The sequence below is a fragment of the Eschrichtius robustus genome, chromosome 14 (assembly GCF_028021215.1).
Source record: "Eschrichtius robustus isolate mEscRob2 chromosome 14, mEscRob2.pri, whole genome shotgun sequence".
In the NCBI taxonomy this organism is placed as follows: domain Eukaryota; kingdom Metazoa; phylum Chordata; class Mammalia; order Artiodactyla; family Eschrichtiidae; genus Eschrichtius; species Eschrichtius robustus.
This window is the reverse complement of record NC_090837.1, coordinates 35,479,391-35,499,323: the sequence shown is the minus strand read 5'-3', so window position 1 is coordinate 35,499,323 and position 19,933 is coordinate 35,479,391. Positions and strand designations below refer to the sequence as shown.

General features: G+C 40.2%; 1 protein-coding gene and 1 pseudogene across 5 annotated transcripts in view; both read right to left on the bottom strand.

Annotated features, from left to right (window-relative positions):
- The window catches only part of DLGAP1 (DLG associated protein 1), an 846,176-nt gene that overhangs the window by 23,937 nt on the left and 802,306 nt on the right, over positions 1-19,933 (bottom strand). The gene's annotated exons all lie outside the window — the stretch shown is intronic.
- LOC137776399 (large ribosomal subunit protein uL10 pseudogene) lies at positions 13,522-14,616 on the bottom strand (annotated as a pseudogene).

Here is a 19,933-nt window from a genome sequence, read left to right as displayed (position 1 = left end):
ACACCATTTTATATGGACATACAACCAAATGGTTCTAGATGTCTCTTGTTGACCCCTACCGCAAAGGTGAGGATGTATGGAAGGAGGGAGGTGTGGGGAAGGACAGGCGAGCAGTGAATTCTTTCTCAGACAAGGGGCAAGGGAAGGTGTGGGCCTGAAGTAATTTAAAACACACCACCAGAGAGCTTCATTGGCTCCTAGAGCAGACAGGAAATGATGATTTAACAGGATATAAGAGAATATGTCTACTGAAGGCAGCATCAGGTATCTGTTACCCCCACTTTATACTTCTTTTGTTTTTAAGGTAACTTCCTGATCTAATATTTTATTTATTTTTTATTCTGAAGAAATATACGTAACATAAAATTTACTATTTTAACCATTTTTAAGTGTATGGTTCAGTGGCGTTAAATACATTCACACTGTTGTACAACCATCACCACCATCCATCTCCAGAACCTTTTCATCTTCCCCAGTTGAAACTCTGTACCCGTTAAACAACTCCCCATTCCCCCTTCCTTCCAGCCTCTGGCAACCACAGTTCCACTTTCTGTCTCTCTGAATTTGACTACTCTAGGTCCTTCATGTAAGTTGAGTCATACAGTATGTGTCTTTCTGTCGCTGGCTTATTTCACTTAGCATGATGTCTTCAAGGTTCATCCATATTGTAGCATATGTCGGAATTTCCTTCCTATTTAAGGCTGAATAATATCCCATTATATGTATATAATGGGATATTATATATGTATATAATAATTATTTTTTCATCCATCAGTAGACATTTGGGTTGGTTCCACCTTTTGGCTATTGTGAATAATTCTGCTATGAACATGGGTGTACAAATAACTCTTTGAGACTCTGCTTTCAATTCTTCTGGGTATATACCCAGAAGTAGAATTGTTGAATTATGTGCTAATTCTGTTTTTAATTTTTTAAGGAGCTGTTTTCCCTAGCAGTTGTACCATTTTATATTCCCACCAACAATACATGTTTTCCAATTTCTCCACATCCTTGCCAACAGTGATTTTCTGACTTTTTCTTTTCTTTTGGTTTTTTTAAAAATTTTTATTGGAGTATAGTTGCTTTACAATATTGTGTTAGTTTCTACTGTACAGCACAGTGAATCAGCTATACATATACTTATATCCCCACTTTTTTGGATTTCTTTCCCATTTAGGTCACCACAGAGCACTGAGTAGTTTCCTGTGCTATACAGTAGGTTCTCATTAGTTATCTATTGTATACATAGTATCAATAGTGTATATATGTCAATCCCAATCTCCCAATTCATCCCCCCCCTTCCCCCTTGGTATCCATATGTTTGTTCTCTATGTCTGTGACTTTTTCGATAGTAGCCATCCTAACGGGTGTGAGGTGATATATTTTCTTGACTGGCTCATGATTATGCCATGTTAAGATGGTTTATTTGCTAGTTGATTTTCAGTTAATATTCAATAATGCCAGCCTTAAAGGAGAATGCACTGAATAATGTCCATACAACATTTAATAAACCAGATTATATGTTTTTTTCTTAACTCTCGTGGAACACTCTATCAGAGCCAATTAATACTAATATTCTGGTCCCTCAAAAATAAAGAATGAACAGACTGGAAGTCACAAAAAGGAGAGGGTACAATCATCTTAATCAGTCCATGTTTTCCCCCTAGAGAATAAATACCAAGAAAGTAAATGACTGCACAATTGATCTGTGTTCATTATTAGGATGATCACAATAATATACGTTGTGATTCTCACCATTCATTTTATGAAGATAGGCCCGCCACAAAAGGCCGGCCCATCTCACTGTTGCTGTTTGCAAGAAGTTACTTCTGTGGAAGGTATCAGGCGTGGCCATTTTATAAGTTCTTTAACTCTGAAATGGGTCATAGGAAAAATCGCTCAGTGTGAAAGTCTGAAAGAATGTCCTTCCTTGTACTAGCAGTGAAAGCAAGAACAATTGTGCTACCGTGATTCTTCCAATAACCACCGGCTTCTTGGCTGCGAGAGGCCATTTCTGCCTTCTTCTTGTTCATCCACCAACACGTTAAATGACATCTGAAGCTGAGCTTTCTCTCCAGCTGCATGTGTGCGAATTGGTTGACTTTCCTCACAACAGTTGACATTCTGCCTGTTCCACTAACACAAAATCCCAGCTACGAAAACACTCGGCTCCCCTCTCCAAGATCATGGGCTGCCAGAGGCATTCCATTTCCAAACTTAAGGAAGGCCCAGCGCCTTATTGTTTCCAGTCGGAGCAAACTAGCCAGAGACCGAGTCTGTTCCACACGCAAATCACAGTGACCCACTTTCCTTGTGCCTCTGTTTTTATCTACACAAAACCGTACCACCAGCATTCCTGACAGAGGGCTCCTGGCTATATGAATCTTGTAAAGTATCCACCTTCTTCAGAAAAATTACTTGGCAGGAGATGAGTAGAAGTTTCCAGGTTAGTCACCCAGAAAGAAAGAAAAGTTAAGTAAAATTAAAATGGTTTGGGATTAAAAGCGGTGCCTTTGAACTCAGGCAGCCCTGTCCGGGCTACACTGTTTCTCTCAATTAAGTTCCTTAAGCAAGCGCTTTCTTCTACCCTGAGTTTTCAAAGAATGTTCTGCTCTACGAAACGCTTTATGTCTTTCATGTGCAGAGTTCCTTATGGGTGAAGGGTGCAATCAAGTTGTTGTTGTTTAAAAGTTTTGATAGGAACACAGAGGGAGTCATTGGGTTCACTTCTGTGTTTCTGAAGAGAATAGATCAGTTGCTGGTGGATGGTATAAACCTGAAAGCTGAACCCCGTGGCCTGCTGTTTGCAAACCCACAATTTCCAGTCTTGAAGCTTCTTTGGTCCTTCATGCCCTGAAGGCAAAATGTGTGATAATTACAACTTCTGAAAAGGACTGGCCAATATTCTGGGCAAAGGAGCAGAAAACCATGAAACCAAAGCCTGGACCAACCACTACGGGGTACAATACCTTGTCTGTTCTGAAGGCAAGAGGAAAGGCACTTGTGGGCATTCACCTCTGCTGTTGCTTTGTGCTCTTTCTATGAAACGAGTATTTATTTATTTATTGATTGATTGATTGATTGATTGATTGCTGCATTGGGTCTTTGTTGCTGCGCGCGGGCTTTCTCTAGGTGTGGCGAGCCGGGGCTACTCTTTGTTACGGTGCACAGGCTGCTTATTGCGGTGGCTTCTCTTGTCGCAGAGCACGGGCTCTAGGCATGCGGGCTTCAGTAGTTGTGGCACGTGGGCTCAGTAGTTGTGGCTTGTGGGCTCTAGAGCGCAGGCTCAGTACTTGTGGCACACGGGCTTAGTTGCTCCGCGGCATGTGGGGTCTTCCCGGACCAGGGCTCGAACCCGTGTCCCCTGCATTGGCAGGCGGATTCTTAACCACGGCGCCACCAGGGAAGCCCGAGTTTATATTTCTGATGAGAGGATTTTGTGCCCTGCTCCCACCACTTTTCTGTCCAGCAGATTACAAATCAGTGAACAGAGGGTAAACCTCGGAGGCCCATTCTCATCCCCCCTGTCTGATGGGGCTGTATTTAAACAAAATAAGTCATGAATGAAAACTAAGCACAGTCTATATCTTTAGAACGCACATGCTTTGTTCCTGCAAGTTCAACTATCTGAGACTCAAGCCATAAACTTATCTGAGGGAGACTCCCTCAGTCACACCCGTTACAGAATCCTCTGGCTCCTGGTTCTCTTCTCCATCCCTCTCATCCACATAATGGTTGCTTTTCAGGGCTAAATCTAGTTTCAAAGAAAAAAACGCTAGTTCTACGCTGTTCTTTCTTCTTTAGACATTTTCCCCATGCCTGCTGTCAAGGCTGAATATATGTGGAATTCGAAAATGCTTTTCTTCAAAAGTGCGCCATCTTGCTCTTTTGGGAAATGGCACTTAACTGATGTAAAAATCCAGTATGTCTCATTACATAAAACGAAAGATAGATCAAAAGGTAGGCAAGGGGGGTGAGGAGATTGAGATCAAGAATTAAGACTTTTCCTAACAAAGAGGTTCACTCTGTCAGACGAGCTTCCCAGTTAGAACAGAGCACAGAGGAACCTGCATGTCATGCAACCCTGCTCACAAGTTCAGTGGGAAAAAACCATCCTGCTGCTTATTTGTATGTGGTTAGCACTGTCCTATTGACAGATGGTAAAACTGCCTCAACACAAGCATCCATTGGTTATTTAAAACCCTCCACGTTCATCATACTTTTGCCTGAAGCTCTCTTTAAGCAAAGAAAATTAGAATAGGTTTTCTACATGAAGACTCTCTCTAGGCCAAATAATTGTAATGCATTTGTCAAATAAAAGAAAGGGAGGGAATGGAAAGTGATGAGAGCGGGCTTGGTATCACCTGATAGTGTCTGCGAGGGCCCAACATTTGGCCATTCTCCCCTTAATACCAACGGGGCAGGTGCTGTATCCTTGATGGGTGTCACTATGGGAACCTTGGTTGGGAGCCTCAACAAAACATCCTTGAGCTGACTGTGCCCCAGAAGGAAGGGCTTTCCCTCAGCAACCAGAACATTAGGTCATTCGATGGCTCCTGACCCCAGGTAACGAACAAAAGCCTGAGAAGTCTCACTCACAATTCTCTGTTATTGAGTCTTGTTTTGGGGTCAAAGGGGGGCCATAGGCTTGTGAGTAAGATGGTTATTTTTCTTTTTGCCAACTAAATTATCTTGAAAAGCATGTAAAAAGGAAGAAAGAAAGAAAGAGGGAGGGAGGAGGAGGAGAAAGGGAGGGAGGGAGAGAGTGAAGAGGGAAGGAAGGAAGGAAAGAAGGACAGAAGGAAGGAAAGAAGGAAAGAAGGAAGGAAGGAGGGAAGGAAGGAAGGAGAGAGAAAGAAAGAAAGAAACAAAGAAAGAAAAGAAAGAAAGAAAAGATGTATGAGGCATATCAGGAATTATGCCAAGTTTCAGGCTTTTGAAATTTGAATTGCATGAATGCCACACCTTTAAAAGTCAGGTGTACTGGAAGAACTATTTGGCTAGGTTATGGTATTGTTAACTTGGCAAAGAAAAGCGATTGTTTGTCAAGTATAATATGGAGAGTGAGTGCTAGGCTTTGTCATACTCCAAGGAAGCTGTGAGGAGTGGGATTGATCCAAAGCTTCTGGGTTGGCAAAGCCTGGATGTTTTTGACTGCCGAAGTTCTTGCCAAGTCTCTGGTCCCTGAACTGGCTGTCAGAAGATGCTGCCTCCATTTTGGCTTTTTGTTTTTAACATTCTGCTTAGTTGAAAAGGCACAAATCACTACAAGCCCAAATGTTTACGTATTTAAGTCACTTACAATCAAAAGAGATCTTTTGTAGCAGTTGACATGGTGTTAAAAGAGAAAACAATGCTCCCTTTCCACATGCTTGTTCCACCCAGTTATGAGGCCACAAGCTTTAACGTGTGAAGCAAGGGAGATGTTAAAAACTCAGAATTGTATGGAAGTAGAGGTAATTTTGGTGAAAAATCAAAAGTAGGCTATTGTTTCTAGAAATGGGGAGCAGCTCTCGTAATAGATGCTAGTGCTTTCCTTCCACACCTGTGACTCAATCTCTGCATTCACAAACCTGCTGACACGGCAGGTGTCATTCACAAGCACATTTTTTCCTTTTTGCCACACCGTACGGCTTGCGGGATCTTAGTTCCCCCACGAGGGATTGAACCCAGGGCCCCGGCAGTGAAAGCACTGAGTCCTAACCACTGGACCGCCAGGGAATTCCCCACAAGCACATTTTGATGCCAGCATTTACCCCCCTAACCATTAAGTGTGTCCTCGAGGTCTGTGCATTATTTTGTAACATGGGATAGAAGGAGATGGTTCCACCAATTGGGGATAAGAAAGACCAGAAGCTATTATGCAAATCACCAAAATATCCATCTGCTCTCATCCCCATCCCATAAATGAAACATAGATGAAAAGATCTTGGCTTTCCCTTTGCATATCCACACCTCCAAACATGCACATCCTGCTCTAGGCGTTCACTGTTTTCCAACTTCATCTGTTTAACAAAGGAATGGGGGGGGGGTGAGGGAGTTGAAGAGGGAGCAAAAGACCACAGAGTGACTTACTATCCATTTATTCCGGGATGAGTTTTCTCCTCTAATTCCCTGGTCTCTGAAGGTAAATAGTCCTTGCAGTAACAATGACTCTCACTTGGATGAGCTCCAGATAAATAGGCCAGACAGTTAAGAAGTAGTTTACGAAGACATAAATGGAAGTATTAAATACACATACACTAGGAAAATAACATTCTGGAGTCTTCTTGCCAGAAAATTGCTGTGAGACCAGTAGATTCTCTCTGTACAACCACTAAAGACATGTCGCTTTATCAACTTGACAATGTTAATAAATAACGCAAAAGTACACCATTGTAAAGCTTCTAGCTCCCCTTAACCCTTTCAATTGTGAAGACCAAAAATTATTGCTTTATAAATTGTTCCAAAACACATATAAATATCTAACCTTATAAAAGATATTTGAGTGGGGATGGGGGCAGGAAGCCAGAACACATACCACACACTTATCCACATTTATCTCTTGTTTCTGAACTAGAGATTATGCGAGCAATATAGCAACCTGGGAAATAGGGCAACAAGCAGAAAGGCAAGACCCAGGAGACTGGGCCTAGACCTTCAACTAAAAGTCTCCATCTGCGTGTAATGCTACTTTAAAATTGAGGGAACACTGCTGGAATGTTGAATCAGAGAACATATGCCTAAAAGAGGCTACTGGTGTTCATTGTATCCAACTTGTAAACTTTAGATATGGAAAGGTGAAGTTACTTTTAATTTGGATCTCTTTGATTGGAATGCTCTTTCTTTCCCCATGATTTCCATACATTCCAGTACATTCCTTGACCTTCCAACCAGAGAATAGTGCTAAATGACAGGGCTTACCCTACCTACAAGACAAATAAAACCTACATTGATGATTTCTGCTTCTGGCCAAGATGGAGTAAGAATGACTGAATTTATTTACACTTCTATCTGAAACAACTGTAAAAGAAGATTTACATACCAAAAAACTGGTATTTATATGATCTATCAGTGGATAATTGGAAGCTGACATTAAAATAATACCATTTACAACAGCAAGAAAAATACGAAATATCAGTGAGCAAAGCTGACAGAATGTGTGCAGGACCTAAAATAGCTGTAAAAAAAGAGCTTTAAAAAGAAGGAAGTTGGTGGTCTTACACTACCTGATTTCAAGACTTATTATAAAGCTACAATAGTCAAGACAGTGTGGCATTGGCATAAAGATGGACACTTAGATCAATGGAACAACATAGAGAATGCAAAAATATATCCATTTTTATAAATAAATATTTGAGAAAAGGTACAAAGGATATTCATATGCAAAAAATTTTATCCATACCTTGCACCATATATAAAAATTAACTCAAATATAGGTCATAGACCATGAAATCTAAAACTATAAACATTCTGGAAGAAAACATAGAAAAACTTTGTCACCTTGAATTAGCCAAAGATTTCTTAGATATGACACTGAAAGCACAATCCATAAAAGAAAAACGGGACTTTGTTAAAATTATGAATTACTGCTTTTCAACTCTGAGAGAATGAAAAGACAAGCCACAGACAAGGAGAAAATATTTGCAAATCTCCTGTCTGATAAAGAATGTGCATCCAGAAGGTAAAGTACTCTCACAACTCAATAATAATATATATAAAACCAGCTCTGTTTTTAAAGATTTGAAAAGACATTTCACTAAAGAAGATATATGGATAGAAAATAAGCTCATGAAAAGATGTTCAACATCATTATGCATTAGGGAAATGCAAATTAAAACCACAGTGAGAGAATACCACGTTATCTATTAACATTTCTAAAATTAAAAAGACCGACCATACCAAATATTGACAATAATACGGAGCAACTGGAACTCTTACATGGTAGGGATAATATGAAACAAAGGAACTTGCACACAGTAGGAATGTAAAATGTATACCACTTTGGAAAACTCTTTGGCTGTTTTTTAAAACATTAAATGTTCACATCCCGTTAGACCCAACCCACTCCTAGGTTTTTACCTAAGAGAAATGAAAGCATATGTTAGATTAGTACACAATGTTCATAGCAGCTTTACTGAATAACTCCAAACTGGAGATGATCTAAGTGTTCATCAACAGGTCACTGAATAAACAAATCTGGTATATCCATACATTGGAATCCTAATTTGCAGTAAAAGGTTCAGACTATTGATACATGCAAAGCATGGATGAACCTCAAAGTCCTTATGCCAACTGAGAGGAACCAGGCCAAAAAGAATTATGTACTGCAAGATTTTATTTCAATAAAATTCTGGAAAATGCAAACAAGTGACAGCAAGTGGGGAAAGTGGTAGGGGAGGAGGAGTGGGTGGGAAGGAGGGAGTGACTATATAGGAGGAGACTTGTGGGAGTGATGGATGTGTTCTCTATTTTGGTGGTGGTGATAGTTTCATTTCACATATATATATAGATTTGACAAATATATGTCAAAATTTATCAAAGTGTACACTTTACATATGTACAGTTTACTGTATGTTCATTAACTTCAGTAAAGCTGTTAAAACAAAAAAAGTACATGATGGGATTTGGGGAGGTATCTGTGCTCTCAAGTGCCTCCCTCTCAGTGTAAAGTGGTACAGATTTTTTTTTAGGAGCTATTTGCAAATGGATATCAAGAACATTAAAAAATGTTATAATTCTTAGACCCAGGAATTCCATTTCAGGAAATGGGGTCATCTGAAATAGTGAAAATACATACTGTACAAAGATATTTATCACAATATTATATATTATTATTTTGATCAGTCCACTTTTTATGTTTATACATGCACAGTTTTAAAATATCAAATGGTTTTACAAGGCTGGCTATGAAAAATAGAAATTCCTGGCCCACTTATGTAACAATTTACTGCTCCAGAGTCAGCCACTTATAAACACTATTTCTAAATAACAAAAATTGCTATTCTTTTTTTATATTCAGCATTTGTCCCTAGGAAAGATGAAGATTTAGATTTCTCACCTCATCATCATTCTTCCTTCCTCTCTCAGTGTCTCTGTCTCTGTCTCTCTGTCTCTGTCTCTGTCTCTCTCTCTCTCATACACACACACACACACACACACACACACACACACACACACACACACACACAAACACATAAATGCATTTCTGGTCTGTTCCTGTATTTTTCCATTCTCCTGATATACTTGCATTGTAAATTTGGGCCAGTATTCAGACCTTGCCTTTTATGGCCACATTATTATGACCAGAAAATAGTATTCACAGCTGACCATGTGTTATGGGCTGAATTGTGTGCTCCTCCCACAAATTCCTGTTGAAGTTCTAATTCCCCGTACCTCAGAATGTGACTGTATTTGGAGATAGGGCCTTTAAAGAGGTAATTAAAGTAAAAGGAAGTCATATGGTTGGGCCTTAATTCAGTGTAACTGATATCCTCATACGAAGAGGAAATTTTGACACAGACAGACACAGAGGGAAGAACATCTGAAGACAGGAAGGAGATGGCCATCTACAAACCAAAGGCTGCAGAAGAAACCAACCTTCCCGACACCTTGATCTTGGACTTCTAGCCTCCAGAACTGTGAGGAAATAAATTTCTGTTGTTTAAGCCACCCAGTCTGTGATACTTTGTTATGGCAGCCCTAGCAAACAAATATGCCATATTAAATTCTACTTTCTGCACATTTTTTTCCTTTTAAAAATTTGCTTAAATTTTATGTACTTAGCACTTAATCCTCAAAATTCCTCCAGGTATGTAAATGTCCCCTCCATGCATTGAAACAGATTAGGAATTCTACCAGTCTTCCTGAAGAAATCTTTCACAGCTTCTGACCTGCTCCCTCTCACCTGGTCACTCCCCAGACCTGCTGCACCACCATTGTCTGGGGATTCCTTTTCTCCATCATCCTTCCCTTTCCCCCTTTCTTGTTCTGGATGTGTTTCCTGAGTTCTATATTTACTTCTTTCTTTGCTTTTCTCCTTTTTGTACGTTTTTCTAGAAATGTCTTCACGTATACCTTCCAACTCTTCTGTTGGGTTTTCCAGTTCTCTGTTTTTAATTTTTTTTAATATAAATTTATTTATTTATTTATTTTTGGCTGCGTTGGGTCTTCGTTGCTGCACACGGGCTTTCTCTAGTTGCGGCGAGTGGGGGCTACTCTTCAGTTGTGGAGCACGGGCTCTCGGTGCATGGGCTTCAGTAGTTGTGGCACGCGGGCTCAGTAGTTGTGGCGCACTGGGCTTAGTTGCTCTGCGGCATGTGGGATCTCCCCGGACCAGGGCTCGAACCTGTGTCCCCTGCATTGGCAGGCGGATTCTTAACCACTGCACAACCAGGGAAGTCCCAGATAGGAGACTTTTCAGCCAACTTTGAGCTGGGATAGCACATCACCAGGACCCAAAGAAGGACAAAAATCAGTTTATCTGCAATGAACAAATAAACCTATGTGACAAAGGAAAGCAGTAATAATGATTAAATCAACAACATCATTTCTTTTTCAAGTTCCACTTGAGTAAAAGGAGCAATTGCATTTTTTAATCAGTCTTTTTGAAAATGTTCCTCTTAAACAAATGAAGTGTTTCCCTTACTGCATGTAAGCCCCTCATTTTTTGTTTCTGTCTTGACCAGACAAGATTTATTAACTTGTGTTTCACCATCCTTGGGCCCCACTCTACCACATGCCTCCTTGAAAGGCATAGTAAAAGCCTCCGGAGAAGTCTGTGCCTTGGTGAGGGGCTCATCCACTGCCATCCTCAGTGTCAGGTGATCTGACTGGGCTTTCACCTGCAAAATCCCTGATGGTGGTTTCTTTGGGTCTTTGGGCTCAGACTGGTCCGCTCTCCCACCATAGACTGTTCCATATGCCCGCATAGCGGGAACGTGGCTGCCGGGATTCTGGGAGCTGAGTGAACATAGAACGCTTAGGGCAGGTGCCTCAACATTATGTTTGTGAATTTTCATTTATCCTCCTATTTTCATTACAGCAAACTGCCCTCAACTGTGCCGCTGTCCTCCAGACCCAGGACCCTTTGTTTTAGCCTCTGAAGGGAAGCCTCCAGTCTGCTGCCAGAGTGGGGAAGGGCTGTCTGTCACTTGACTGCAGATTCAGGCAGCTTTTAGCTCCACCTTCACCCCTACATCCAGTGCTGTCAATGCCCATGCCTTTTGTGGGTTCTGAAACTTAAATTGAATTACATCTTAGATTTCTGCATCACTGGCTTTAGATTCAGCTGTTTCTGGTCGCCTAAGTCAGATATCACTTGTCTGTCTGCCTTCCAGCTTTCACAATTTTGCTGTTGTATTTTTTCCTCTCTTGTTCTCTTCATCCTTGACAGTTTGTGCCAAAACAAACACAAAATCCTTTTACTGTCATTTAGTTTCAGAAGGTCTCAAAGATCGATGTGTATATTTTTTTTGCCACCTTTAATCAAAAGTCAATCTAGAAATAATGTAGATATTCAACAGGGAGAGAAAGGGGAAGCAAATTATGGTCCACCCATATTCTTGAATATTGTGTAACCATTAAAAGAAGTATTTGTCATGAATTTTTAATAATGATAAAGCTCTTGTACTAGCTGGTTTTCAAAACATTACTGAATTTTATACATAGGATGATTTCAGCAACTTTCAAAATGTTCATGGAAAAAGCATGGGTGAAAATATACCCCTTTATTAGTTCATGGTTAATGGATGGGATTATGGGAAATTTTATTTTATTTCTGTAATTTATAAATTTTCATAATGTATAAATACTATCTTTTCTTATCATTAAGTATATTAATAATACACAATTGTTATAGAAAAGATAGATAACACTTAAAAAGATATCTATCTCTCCGTCCACACGTATAATCACAGTTTTTTCAATTGCTCCAAAGTCCATCAGAGACTTATATAAACTGTTAACACACTGCTGTATGTTTTCCTGCAAGTAAATCTGCATGCTATTTTTATAACAAAAATGATGATATTCTTCCTCTTTGTGTCCACTGTTAAGAGTCTTGGAGTCACTTAGTGGGCTAATGTAAGAAAGTCTAGTTTGAACTACTGTTGAAATACAATTGTTACTTGGAAGGAAAGAGGAGATCCCTGGGAGTCTTTTAGCTTTTTCACCTTAGTCAATAGAAAGGGTTGGTTTACTAGATTTGCTAATTATCAGCTTGAAAGACAAGAAGACCTCATGCAAACTCCTGGGGAGCAGTCCAAAGGATGGGAGGGAATGGGGGTGGGATGCTTGGAGGCCCTGGGATAGAGCAGCAGCTGAGGGGAGTGTCCCTGGGCGAGGGGTTGGCAAGACATGCCTGCTTTGCTTAGGATCAGTCCTGCAGAGCAGCAAAAATATGCCATGTGGATCCTATCGAATAATCCTACTAGCTGACCCGTGAAACAGGAATTGGGGACAGCTAGCTAATGTTGGATGGAGAGGAGGCATTTCTTTTTTTTTTTTAAACTCTTTTTTTTTTTTTTTAATTTATTTATTTTGGCTGCGTTGGGTTTTCATTGCTGGGCATGGGCTTTCTCTGGTTGCGGTGAGCTGGGGCTACTCTTCGTTGTGGTGCGCGGGCTTCTCATTGCGGTGGCTTCTCTTGTTGCAGAGCACGGGCTCTAGGCACATGGGCTTCAGTAGTTGTGGCACGCAGGCTCAGTAGTTGTGGCTCGCGGGCTCTAGAGCGCAGGCCCAGTAGTTGTGGTGCACGGGCTTAGTTGCTCCGCGGCATGTGGGATCTTCCCGGACCAGGGCTCGAACCTGTGTCCCCTGCATTGGCAGGCGGATTCTTAACCACTGCGCCACCAGGGAAGTCCCGGAGGCATTTCTTTATTGGCTTAAGAAAGCAGTCTGGCTTCAAAACCACATGCATTCATTGACCCTGGCTTGGTGCTGCCATGGCATTTAAACTAGTGATCTTTAGGCAGCCTTCCTCTCTGCCCAGTCCCCACGGTGAGGCCGCTCTGGAGAATGGACGTGGCACTTCTGCTACCAATGGCATTTTCAGGATGTGATGGCTGCCTGCAAATATACCAGGAAGATTTGTGATACTCCGTTTCGATTCTTTTTCTTGAAGTAGATTGGTTACGCAGTGCATTTTATTTTTTTTACTAATGAGTCATTAATTTTCCTTTTGTTTGGATAGGGAACACTGAAGAGCACCCTGAATGTACAAGTCTACCTCTGAATAGATGGATCAGCCAGATACACTTTGTTATGTCAGATTTGGTTCCTAAATTGTGATGATTTCAAAAGGTGATGAGGAGTCTCTGGGCCTCTTCCAAAGTCTTTTAATCTTCCTCTCTTTGCACTATCTCTTTCTTTCTCTGGCTCTATTTTCGTTCTTTTTTCACTTTTTGTTAGGTTAGTGTTGTTTATCAGTCTGTTTATTTGGGGAAGGAAAAGATGGATTGTAATGGCCATTCAATGCGAAAATAAGTCTCATCTTTATCACTGGATAATTTTTTTTTAAAAATCCCACAGCTGTCTTTTTTTTTTTTTTTTTGTAAGAGAAGTAAGCCTTTATTTCCTTGTTTCACAAATAAAGCTGGCTGAGTTGGCTGCTTTTTGGTGATTAGTCAAAGAGACCAAATCCCATGTCCTCGTCCGACTTCTCCGACTCTTCCTTTGCTTCAACCTTGGCTGGGGCTGCGGCAGCAGCAGCAGGAGAAGCGGTGCTGGCAGCTGCCACGGGGGCAGCAGCCACAAATGCAGATGGACCAGCCAAGAAGGCCTTGACCTTTTCAGCAAGTGGGAAGGTGTAATCAGTCTCCACAGACAAAGCCAGGACCCGCTTGTACCCACTGATGATAGAATGGGGTACAGATGCAACAGTTGGGTAACCAATCTGCAGACATATGCTGGCAACATTGCGGACACCCTCCAGGAAGCGAGAATGCAGAGTTTCCTCTGTGATGTCAAGTACTTCAGGGTTGTAGTTGCTGCCATTGTCAAACACCTGCTGGATGACCAGCCCAAAGGAGAAGGGGGAGATGTTCAGCATGTTCAGCACGTGGCTTCACTGGCTCCCACTTTGTCTCCAGTCTTAATCAGCTGCACATCACTCAGGATTTCGATGGTGCCCCTGGAGATTTTAGTGGTGATGCCTAAAGCCTGGAAGAAGGAGGTCTTCTCAGGCCCCAGACCAGTGTTCTGGGCAGGCACAGTGACTTCGCGTGGGGCTATGGCACCAGCACGGGCGGCAGCTGGCACGTCATTGGCCAGCAGCATGTCCCTGATCTCAGTGAGGTCCTCCTTGGTGAACACAAAGCCCGCATTCCCCCGGATGTGAGGCAACAGTTTCTCCAAAGCTGGGCTGTTCTCCAGATGCCCTCGGATGGCCTTGCACATCATTGTATTCTTGCCCATCAGTACCACGGCCTTCCCTCGGAGAGACATGCGGATCTGCTGCATCTGCTTGGAGCCCACATTGTCTGCTCCCACAATGAAGCATTTCGGATAATCATCCAGAAGTTGGATGATCTTAAGGAAATAATTGGACTTCCAGGTCGCCCTGTCTTCTCTGGGCATCACTTTGGTGCGTCAGGGATTGCCACGCAGGGTTTAAAGACGATGTCACTCACTCCAGGACACCTGGCGAGAACCCACAGCTGTCTTTAAGAAATCTCATCTGCCCAATTTTGTGTTTTAAGATCCTATCTAAATGAATGACTACCAGCAAAATTATAAAAAGAATTATAATTAGAAACAGAAGAAACAAGTAATCCCTGCTTGTTTGACAGTGGGTTTCTTTTGGAAAGGCTCAAAACAATCATTAACATCAATTTTTAATGCTTATTTACTTCATAGCGGTTAACTACAAAGTGACCTTTGAGGACGGGTATATTTTGGAAGGTTAAGCAGCAAAATTGGGGCTGCTAGCCCTTTTGGGGGATGAATTTAAAAGAAATCACTCAGTTTACTGAGGAACTGAGCATCCTACAAACTTCAATAATTTATTAATTATTCAACTTTTTAATAACATGATGAAAGTAGCTCATTTGAAGTTTGGGGGTTGCTATTAGGCATGTCCAAATAATGTAATATTAAACACTCCTGTAGATGGACAAGTGTCAGGGCATGAATTTGGTGATATAGAATTGTTGACTGCAGGGGAAATGTTTGAAGTACATTAAAAAAATTCAGATGATTTTCTCTTATTTTCATTTTATATTTTATTATTTTTTTTATTTTTACTTTTGGCCTTGACCAGGGATCAGGGGCCAACCCGTACCCCCTGCATCGGGAGCACAGAGTCTTAACCACTGGACCTCCAGGGAAGTCTCAATTTTCTCTTATTTTTTAAGAAAAGATGGTATAATTGCTTTCTTGAGATGTCAGTCTTTAGAGAGATTCTATTTAGGTACCTAATAGAATAGGAAACACTTACATAGTGCTTCCTGTGTGTCAAGTATTTTTCTAAACGTTTTACATATATTAAACAAAACACCCCAGGACAACACTGATGTTTACCCTATTGTGTACCCTTTCTCTTTTTTTTGAATTAATACATTTTAGAGAAGTTTTAGGTTCACAGCAAAACTGAGCAGAAAGTACAGTGATTTCCCATATACCTCCTATGCCCTGACATATACAGCCTCCCCACCATCACCATCTCCCACTGGAGTGATACATTTGTTACTAGTGATGAGCCCACATTGACATATCATTACCATCCAAGGTTCACAGTTCACATTAAAGTTCACTCTTGGTGTGGTATATTGTGTGGGTTTGCACAGATGTAAAATGACACCACTGTAGTATCATACAGAATAGTCTTAATGCCCTAAAAATCATCTGTGCTCTGCTTATTTACCCGTCCCTTCCCCCAAACACTTTTTTTCTACTGTCTCTATAGTTTTGCCTTTTCCAGAATGTTGTATAGTTGGAATCATACAGTATGTAGTCTTTGCACATTGGCTTCTTTTACTTAATAACCTGCAGTAAAGTTTCCTCCTTGTCTTTTTTGTGGCTTGATAGCTTATTTCTTTTTCTTATTTCATTGCTGGTATACAGGATAGTGACTAACTTTTGTATATTCACCTTGTATACTGCAAACTTGGTATAATTATTTGTTAGTTCCAGGAGTTTTTTTGTCAATTCATTCAGATTTTATATGTAGACAATCGTGTTATCTGTGAACACAGACAGTTTTGTTTCTTCCTTTCCAATCTGTATACCTGTTATTTCCTTTTCCTGCCTTATTGCATTAACCAAGACTTCCAGTATGATACTGAAAAGCAGTGGTAAGAGGGAACATTCTTGCCTTGTTCCTGATCTTAGCACAAAAGCTTCAAGGTCCTCACCATTAACTAATATGTTGGCTGTAGGTTTTTCATAGATATTCCTTATCAAGTTGAGAAAGTTCCCCTCTATTCCTAGTTTGCTGAGAATTTTTGATCAGGATTTAGTGTTGGATTTTGTCAAATGCTTTTTCTGCATTTACTGATGTGATCATGTGGTTTTTCTTCTTAGCCAGTTGATGTGATGGATTACATTAATTGATTTTCAAATGTTGAACCAGCCTTGCATATCTGAGATAAAACCTACTTGGTCATGGTGTACAATTTGTTTTATATATTGTTGAATTTGACCTGTTAATACTTGAGAATTTTTGCATCTATGTTCATGAGAGATATTGGACTGTAGTTCTCTTTTCTCATCATGTCTTTTTCTGGTTTTGGTATTAGCGTAATGCTGGCCTCATAGAATGATTTAGGAAGTATTCCATCTGCTTCTATCTTTGGAAGAGATTATAGAGGATTGATATGTCATTCCTTAAATATTTTGTAGAATTCACCAGTGAGCCCATCTGGGCCTGGTGATTTCTCCTTTGGATGATTATTATTTATTGATTCAATTTCTTTAATAGATATAGGCCTATTCAGATTGTCTATTTCTTCTGGTGTGAGTTTTGGCAGATTATATATTTTAAGGAATTGGTCCATTTTATCTAGGTTATTATTTGTGGACATAGAGTTGTTCATAATATTCCTTTATTATCCTTTTAATTTCCATGGGATTTGTGTGATGTCCCCCTCTAATTTCTTTTTTTTTTTTAATTTATTTTATTTATTTATTTTTGGCTGTGTTGGGTTTTCACTGCTGTGCACAGGCTTTCTCTAGTTGTGGTGAGCGTGGGCTACTCTTTCATTGAGGTGTGCAGGCATCTCATTGCGGTGGCTTCTCTTGTTGCAGGGCACAGGCTCTAGGCGTGCAGGCTTCAGTAGTTGTGGCATGCAGGCTCAGTAGTTGTGGCTTGTGGGCTCTAGAGCGCAGACTCAGTAGTCATGGTGCACGGGCTTAGTTGCTCCACGACATGTGGGATCCTCCTGGACCAGGGATCAAACCCATGTCCCCTGCATTGGCAGGCGGATTCTTAACCACTGTACCACCAGGGAAGTCCCTTAATTTCTGATATTAGTAATTTGTGTCTTCTTTCTTTTTTTCCTTAGTTAGCCTGGCTGGAGGCTTATCAATTTTATTGGTCTTTTCAAAGAATAAGCTTTTGGTTTTGTGGATATTCTATATTGATTTGCTATTTTCAATTTCATTAATTTCTGCTCTAATTTTTATTGTTTCTTTTCTTCTGCTTACTTTGGATTTAATTGCTCTTCTTCTTCTAGTCTGGTAAGGTGGAAGCATAGGCAATTGACTTTAGATCTTTCTTCCTTTCTAACATATGCATTCAATGCTATAAATTTTGCTCTAAGTGCTATTTTTGCTGCATCACACAAGTTTTGATAAGTTGTGTTTTTATTTTCATTCAGTTCAAAATATTTAAAAATTTCTATTGAGAGTTCTTCTTTGACTCATGTGTCATTTGGAAATGTATTGTTTAATCTCTAAATATTTTGGCAATTTCCAGCCATCTTTCTGTTATTGATTTCTAGTTTAATTCCACTGTGGTCTGAGAGCAGACATTGTACAACTTTTATTCTTTAAAATGTATCAAGATATGTTTTGTTGCCCAGAATGTGGTCTATCTTGGTGAATGTTCCATGTGAATTTGAGAAGAATGTGTAATCTGCTGCTGTTAGATGAAGTAGTCTACAGATGTCAATTATATTCAGATGATTGGTGGTGCTGTTGAGTTCATTTATGTCTTTTCTGATTTTTGGCTTTCTGGATCTGTCTATTTTTGATAGAGGGGGTTGAAGTCTTCAAATATAAGAGTGGATTCATCTGTTTTTCCTTGCAATACTCTCAGTTTTTGCCTCATGTATTTTGATGCTCTTATTAGGCATATAAACATTAAAGATTGTTATGTCTTTTTGGAGAACTGAATGCTTTATCATTATGTAATATCCCTCCTTATCTCTGATAATTTTCCTTACTCCAGAGTCTGCTGTCTGAAATTAATATAGCCACATCTGCTTTCTTTTGACTAGTGTAAATATGGTATATCTTTCTCCATTCCCTTACTTTAAAAAAATTTTTTTTTTAACATCTTTATTGGGGTATAATTGCTTTACAATGTTGTGTTAGTTTCTGCTGTATAACAAAGTGAATCAGCTATATGTATACATATATCCCCATATCCCCTCCCTCTTGCATCTCCCTCCCACCCTCCCTATCCCACCCCTCTAGGTGGTCACAAAGCAGCGAGCTGATCTCCTTGTGCTATGCAGCTGCTTCCCACTAGCTATCTATTTTACGTTTGGTAGTGTATATATGTCATTGTTACTCTCTCACTTCGTCCCAGCTTACCCTTCCCCATCCCCGTATCCTCAAGTCCATTCTCTACGTCTGCATCTTTATTCCTGTGCTGCCCCTAGGTTCTTCAGAACCATTTTTTTTTTGTTTTAGATTCCATATATATGTGTTAGCATACAGTATTTGTTTTTCTCTTTCTGACTTACTTCACTCTGATCCCCTTACTTTTATTCTTATTTTTTAAATAAATTTATTTATTTTTGTCTGTGTTGGGTCTTCGTTGCTCCACACGGGCTTTCTCTAGTTGCGGCGAGCGGGGGGGCTACTCTTTGCTGTGGTGCACGGGCTTCTCATTGCGGTGGCTTCTCTTTGTTGCGGAGCTCAGGCTTTAGGCGCACGGGCTTCAGTAGTTGTGGCACATGGGCTCAGTAGTTGTGGCTTGCGGGCTCTAGAGCTCAGGCTCAGTAGTTGTGGTGCACAGGCTTAGTTGCTCTGCAGCATGTGGGATCTTCCCAGACCAGGGCTTGAACCCATGTCCCCTGCACCGGCAGGTGGATTCTTAACCACTGCACCACCAGGGAAGTCTGATCCCCTTACTTTTCATCTGTATGTGTCTTTATATTTAACGTGGGTTCCTTGTAGAAAACATAAAATTGGGTATTGTTTTTAATCCATTCTGACAACGTCTGTCTTCTAATTGGTATATTTAGACAATTGACGTTTAAAGTGATTATTGATATCGTTGGATAATATCTACCATATTTGTTACTGTTTTCTATTTGTTGTCCTAGTTTTGTCTTCCACACATTTCCCTCTTTTCTTAGCATGTAAGTTATACTTCTTTTTCACTCTTTTTAGTGGTTGCCCTAGAGTTTTCACTGTACATTTTACAACTAATCCAAGTTCATTTTCAAATAATACTATATCACTTCAAGAGTAGTGCAAGTACCTTATAATAATTAAGTAGCCCTAATTCTTACCTTTCATCCTTTGTATCATTGCTGTTATTCAATTCACTTATACTCAAGAGTATAATATATTCATATATATTGTTCCTATTATTATTTTGAACAAACTGTTATCTGTTAGATCCATTAAGAATAAGATAAATGAAAGTTTTTCTTTTACCTTCACTTTTTCCTTCTCTGATGCTCTTCCTTTCTTCATGTAGATCTGAGTTTCTGGCCTATATCATTTTCCTTCTCTCTGAAGAACTTCTTTTAACATTTCCACAAGTTGGATCTACCAGCTA